Raw genomic sequence first — 7482 nt, forward strand, 5'->3', positions numbered from 1 at the left:
AAAACAAACAAGTTGCTGAAAGTGCCAAATTTTGGTCAAAATAATCCCTCTAAGGTAAATGGAAAGGGGATACTTGCTATAACAATCCTATGTTTAAGTAAGCGCGCGACACCCTTTTAAGCCGGCAACCATGATATAGCTTATGTGAGAAAACAATACCAAAAACAAGCTAATTGTAGGGTTACAAGTAGCAAATCAACTCAGCTGCACTCTTGCACTGCATACATGGGGAACAGGATAAACCTGTTAAGTGCCAACTTCAGCTGCCAACAAAGCACGAGCTTTACATGTCAGGACCCGGAACTATCAAATACAAACTCTGCGAGGAAAATTACATGACGGCAAGGGTGTGAGTGACCACAAACCTAAGTTTGACAGTCTTCTCACACCTAAAGCATCATACATATGCTTATTTGCTTGTGTACATGATAACAAAATGATATTATTACCTGTTTTGCCATCAACAACCCTTATCCAGTTGGCCCTTGACTTAGTCGAAGACATTCCTCTACCTGAAAAAGTCAAAATACCCAATAGAAAAAGATAAAAAAATGAAACAAAAACATGCATTTATGTATTTTAAGTGTACTTTTATGAATAATATGAAGTGATAAAGCTTGCTAAATTCCTGATTGTACTAAATATGAAGGCTGGCTTAGTTAAGCATCTGCTGCACTGTCCATACTGTAAAATGCCTGCCATTCCATGTCGGTGAAATGGGGCTCTGTTTGAATGTTCATGCTTTTCGCAAAAGCTTTAGCTGCGTTACTCGATCACAAAGTCCCTGGCGTTGAATTCTAACTTCATGTAACACATTAACGCGACACGGTCAACCAATATGCGGTTGAATTCAAGTCGGGAAAGCAATTTAGCCCTTATTCCACTATATAAGGGTGGGGGGTCAACTTGAAAAACAACTATTCCAGGTCAAATAATCTGAATTCATGCAATTAATGCACTTATTTTCTTCCCTTTTGCCTAAGAAATGACCAAAATCTGCTTTCCCAGTCATATTTTGCACTTGCAGATGACATTTCATTTTTATCATAAGTTAGTTTAGGTCACAACATACCAAAAGATTTCCTGCACAAATTCAATGTAAAAGCAATAACTTTAACAAAAAATAAAGTCAAACTTTTGCGCGTAGACACCCCCATAACCATACCTTTTCTTAAAGAGCATTCCAAGCCGCAATGATTTAAACAATAAAAAACATAGGTCATCCAATATGTAAGAAAGAACTCAATGCGAATCAGCGGTCACTGTTTTATGGCCATCTTTTTACCGGCATCTCTCCAGTTGATGATGGTTTCCCGCCAACTGTCAAAGTCTTATGTAGTCTCCAACCTAAAAGCAAAACAGGGAATTTGTAGTATACAACAATGTTTTCCCTACCACATGAACACAGAAATATTCAAAAATAAAGTCATGGCAAGTGCTCGTACAGAGAATTGTGTCTTCAAATCAATGAAGATTTTGTTTTTAGAGGGTATAGCATTGAACACCAAAAGTCTTTAGTGTATTGTAACCTATAAGAGAAATTTATTTGACTGAAATGTGTTTTTCTTTCATATTATTATCTTCCCATCCATATTGCACCAATATATTAAGTTTGGCTGGATTAGCTGTCCGTTTGGCCATTCTGTATCATATTTTCACACGCGGGTGTTTTCAGTCCGAACAAGGCGATATTAGGCCTGTTAAAGCTTAACTGCCCCTTTAAGATTTAAAGCTGTTGTGTTCAATATCTGCAATAAAATACCAAAACAAACCAAATAGACATGCAAGTGGGGGCTAATGTGTGGTGGGGAAAGAATGAATTTGTTAGATATTTCACTCTAAGCAGTTTTGATAATGTCTTTTTGTGTGTGTTTTTTTTTAATCATCCCAAAAATGCCAATTTCAAAGCAAAAACAATCCAATTTCATCCAAGACAATAAACTAATTAGTCAAATGAGAGATCAAAGATACTTTGAAGTGTAGAATTCAATAAGCTTCCAATAACTTGTTATTTCACACCAATAAAAGTGTAAAATCTTGAAAGCGCATTGTCGATCGGTGCCCATTTATTTACCAGCCGCCAATGAAATATTCTAGCATATAATGTCATGGGTGCCTTTTAACTGCAGCAGATGGTCAATATGCATTGCCAGCTCTCATTTAGAGGTTCAAGACAATACAAATTTTCATATTTTGGACACAAAATAAGTACTTTAGGCTATTTTTATGGTGGCAATCTGGTCCAAATGGGAGTTTGTAACCAAGCGAAAGAATACAATGCTCATTTGTGGGGGGGGGGTTAAGCTGGAAGGAAAAGTTAAATTGAACAAAATACACATATTTAGGCAAGCATTATAAGCTTAGCAATGATGTTCCATGTAGTAACAGGGGTAGAAAGGCAGTTCAGATCAAGGCAGTGTGCTGAAAGGGGTTTCTAGTACTTCTTTTGGGGACACAGCTTCCTGCAGAATTCTCAACACAACAAATATCAATGATTCATGTCACCTTTCTATGCAAAGAAAAATGAATAAGGACAATACTGTCATTAAATCACTGAATGAGAGAAGCATGTACCAAATAAAAAACAAAACAAGTTGCTGAAAGTGCCAAATTTTGTCAAAATAATCCCTCTAAGGTAAATGATGAAGGGGATACTTGCTATAACAATCCTATGTTTAAGTAAGGCGCGACACCCTTTTAAGCCGGAACCATGAATATAAGCTTATTGTGAGAAAACAATACCAAAAACAAGCTAATTGTAGGGTTACAAGTAGCAAATCAACTCAGCTGCACTGCATACATGCTCAGGAACAAGGATAAACCTGTTAAGTGCCAACTTCAGCTGCCAACAAAGCACGAGCTTTACATGTCAGGACCCGGAACTATCAATACAAACTGCGAGGAAAATTACATGACGGCAAGGGTGTGAGTGACCACAAACCTGATTATGACAGTCTTTCACACCTAAAGCATCATACATATGCTTATTTGCTTGTGTACATGATAACAAAATGATATTATTACCTGTTTTGCCATCAACAACCCTTATCCAGTGGCCCTTGACTTAGTCGAAGACATTCCTCTACCTGAAAAAGTCAAAATACCCAATAGAAAAAGATAAAAAAAATGAAACAAAAACATGCATTTATGTATTTTAAGTGTACTTTTATGAATAATATGAAGTGATAAAGCTTGCTAAATTCCTGATTGTACTAAATATGAAGGCTGGCTTAGTTAAGCATCTGCTGCACTGTCCATACTGTAAAATGCCTGCCATTCCATGTCGGTGAAATGGGGCTCTGTTTGAATGTTCATGCTTTTCGCAAAAGCTTTAGCTGCGTTACTCGATCACAAAGTCCCTGGCGTTGAATTCTAACTTCATGTAACACATTAACGCGACACGGTCAACCAATATGCGGTTGAATTCAAGTCGGAAAGCAATTTAGCCCTTATTCCACTATATAAGGGTGGGGGGTCAACTTGAAAAACAACTATTCCAGGTCAAATAATCTGAATTCATGCAATTAATGCACTTATTTTCTTCCCTTTTGCTAAGAAATGACCAAAAATCTGCTTTCCCAGTCATATTTTGCACTTGCAGATGACATTTCATTTTTATCATAAGTTAGTTTAGGTCACAACATACCAAAAGATTTCCTGCACAAATTCAATGTAAAAGCAATAACTTTAACAAAAAATAAAGTCAAACTTTTGCGCGTAGACACCCCCATAACCATACCTTTTCTTAAAGAGCATTCCAAGCCGCAATGATTTAAACAATAAAAAACATAGGTCATCCAATATGTAAGAAAGAACTCAATGCGAATCAGCGGTCACTGTTTTATGGCCATCTTTTTACCGGCATCTCTCCAGTTGATGATGGTTTCCCGCCAACTGTCAAAGTCTTATGTAGTCTCCAACCTAAAAGCAAAACAGGGAATTTGTAGTATACAACAATGTTTTCCCTACCACATGAACACAGAAATATTCAAAAATAAAGTCATGGCAAGTGCTCGTACAGAGAATTGTGTCTTCAAATCAATGAAGATTTTGTTTTTAGAGGGTATAGCATTGAACACCAAAAGTCTTTAGTGTATTGTAACCTCTATACGATCTGTTATGCACGTCTGCAGATAACATCAACCATTATTACGCTCTGTATCAGCAGACGATCTAGCCTACTTAACAAGTTATCATGCAGAGGATTCCGGAGATACTCGATGTATCTCGATTGGCGACGATCGTTATTCGGCCCAGCCGGTATCACCCTGTACAACCTTCACCCATCACCATCATGTGGACTTCCACGCATTATCATCATTCGGTTTTGGGCATTTTCGGAACAAAATCAGATCTGAAGTTTTAGCAAACAATGACCACATGTTATTGCGAGTGGGCTCGTTTAACTGTAAAGATATGAAGGCATCCACACATGCTATCCTAGAAATGTCAAAAAATGCCAAATAATATTACTACAAGAACACTGGCTTTTCCAAATTCAAATTTCTCTCCTGGGTGAAATAACTGATCAATTAGACTTTGTAGGTAAAGACTATAAAGATGTTCTGTTACCTATTCAATTACCCCGTGGATATGGTGGAGTGGCCATACCGTGGGACAAATCCATAAGTAGTTTCGTCAACACTCTCCATGAATGTTCGGAAAGAATTCAATGTGTGGAAATTTGAGACAGAAATCGTTGCAAGATGAAAACACCCATTGTGTGTGTGTACATGCCATGTCGGGGGTACAGTACTAGTGTTGATGACTTTTGTGGCGTTATTGATGATTTTTTTTAGATTGTCTCTAAGTTTAGAAACTCACTATATTCTTATAGGTGGCGACTTAAATATAGACCTTAGAGCACTAACCTCCGATAGAAAACATTAAAGGGGCCTTTTCACAGATTTTGGCATTTTTTTAACTTATTCATTAAATGCTTTATATTGATAAATGTAAACATTGGATCGTAAAAGCTCCAGTAAAAAATCAAGAAAAAAATTAAAAAAAGGAAAAGAACATTGCCATCTGGACCCCTGGAGTCCTGCCAGATCCTGAAGTAAAAACGCTTTAGCCTACTGAGCTATTCCGCCGAGTACACATTCTTGATGTATTTTATACCTTATATAAGCAATCTTCAAAGTTTCACAAAATTTAACGACAAAAACAGAACTCTCCAAATTATTCAATCGTTTCGCGTTGCAACGCTTTATAATTTTTAGGTTTTAAAATCGTCAAAAGATGCATATAATGGCTATATTAGAGCATGGTTAATGTTCAGTATTACTGTTTCCTGACAAATATCATAACTAAAACGAAAACTTACGAATCTGAAACAACTTTTTTCAATTTTGTCAATTTACCAAAGCGTGAAAAGATCCCTTTAACAATTCCATAGATGAGTTTCAATTAGAATATACTTGTGTAGGCTCTACGTTCTTCAAATGGGGCGTCTAAATCTGAAATAGATTACTTTCTAGCGACGAAAACGAAAAGAAGTTCTTCCAGTAGTGTCAAATGTCTCTGACCATGTGCCAATCAGAGTTACTATAAAACTCGAGCTGATCGTAAAACCAGGTGATTGTAATAAGGCTAAATCGATTTCTGTGGCTAGTGTAAAGTGGGGCAAAATTGACAAACAAACCTATGCTGATCTTGTTGCTTCAAAGCTTGATAGTGTTGGATCAGGTATGAATCAACCGGTAGAAAAATCAGCTACTGAAATTTTTGACATTATGTGCCATGCAGCCCATGAAGTGCAGGGTGAAAGGAAAAAGCCAAGAAATACTAAACCCAAACACGCCGTATGGAATTCGGAAATATCGCAATCCTTAGAGATTTTCAAACAATAAAAAAAGATACAAATAAGCTAGAAATTAACTTAGCTTCAGAACGGATATAATTATAAAACCTCAAAGTTCAATGAAAATAATCTACAATGCATCAGAGTGGGCATAAATCAGCTGTAATAGTGAGCTTTTAAGTTTATAAAAGAACTGCACTCATGTCATATCGCGACATCTTTGTACAGCACCATGTCATATCTTTTTTTCATTTACATGTTGAATGTAAAGTCGAATTTTTCCATCAATACGAATTTTTTTAAGAAACCCTGGCGGATATGTTACTCGGGGACATTGATTAATATAATTGTCGGTGCAAAAACTTTTTCACTGGCATACATTTAAAGAAATTTGTAAACAAAGGGCTAAATATGGGACAAATCCCTGCATCGTCGACTTTAAATAGCCATATTTCAATAAATCCAGAATATTAATAACCAGGATTTTTCTAACATACATGGTAATACCTCATTTGTATACAAAAAAATACAGTTTAATTCAAAAATGCCTTTAAACAATTATAAAACTGGATATACTTACCCTACCGAAATGCATCGAAATCTATAGGTACTTCTTCTAGCACATCCAACTTCTCACAGCATATCGGATTTCCGGGGGTGTGGTCGTTATGACGTTTATAATATGACGTAAAACGCGTAAATGCACGTGACGTCGTGGCGCGAAACATAAGAGCGTAGGTTCTTATACCTGCTTTAGAAGTTTTAAATATCAATTAATAAGAGGAGTCTGTTTTTATTGAAAGTATGTGCGTTCAATTTTACACATTAATTGATGGAGGTATTGACGTGTTTGTAAGTACTTGTTTAAGAGAAACAATGGATGGCAGTCCCAGAACAAACAAAAGATCTTGAAAATTCAAATAATTTAAATTATCATACACCATCAAACTTATACAATTTTGTTGGAGGTAAATGAATTAGTAATTATTTAATTAAAGATTGTCTAAACATTCATTGCGGAAACTTTTCATTATCAAGTGCAATTATCCAATTTTTTCAACCAAAATATGTTTAAACTTATCACTTGTGTGTTGAATTTATAATTTGTTCTTGTCTTTCTTATTAATTCTAAACATTATTATCAAAAAAATCAATAAAAAAAATCACGAACACAGCTTATTAATCACATGCGCCAAAAGCAATTGTAGCGAAAAGTTTTGGGGTTTCTTCACTGTAATACTATCATTACCTATACCATTCTTCTTCACTGTAATATTATCATTACCTATACCATTCTGCATAAATTTTGAATATTCTGATTTGTTGTAATTTATTTAGCAGTTTTATATCGTTTTATTAATATGAAATCGCTACTTATTCGGTTTGTTTCCGTGTTAGTGGAAGAGAAACACATGATGGGTTATCTTCGTCATTTGAATGGGCATTCGCAAATGTATTTACTGTCGAGATTTACTGACGCACTGGCTAGGTTGCTCTTTGTTCGCCTGGATATGCAGATATTTAATTTGATAAGCAGTCACAGTGGTTGAACACGCGCTTCATACCTCGGCGACTCGGGTGCAATCCCCGTTCCCAGAAGCAGTTTGGTTAGTAGTCCCTAAATAGTGGTCACCACACATAATTCAGCATCAGGCGCAGAAGGACATCTTAAACTTCGA

General features: G+C 36.0%; 1 long non-coding RNA gene across 1 annotated transcript; it reads right to left on the minus strand.

The window, feature by feature from the left end:
- Positions 1-479: 479 nt before the first annotated feature.
- Positions 480-4016, minus strand: LOC127857802 (uncharacterized). The gene is made up of 4 exons (XR_008038639.1): positions 3860-4016; positions 3025-3086; positions 1166-1347; positions 480-512 (listed from the first exon to the last, which is right to left on the minus strand). It is a non-coding gene; the product is annotated as an uncharacterized LOC127857802 (long non-coding RNA).
- Positions 4017-7482: the final 3466 nt, after the last annotated feature.

The sequence above is a fragment of the Dreissena polymorpha genome, chromosome 14 (genome assembly GCF_020536995.1).
Source record: "Dreissena polymorpha isolate Duluth1 chromosome 14, UMN_Dpol_1.0, whole genome shotgun sequence".
In the NCBI taxonomy this organism is placed as follows: Eukaryota; Metazoa; Mollusca; class Bivalvia; order Myida; family Dreissenidae; genus Dreissena; species Dreissena polymorpha.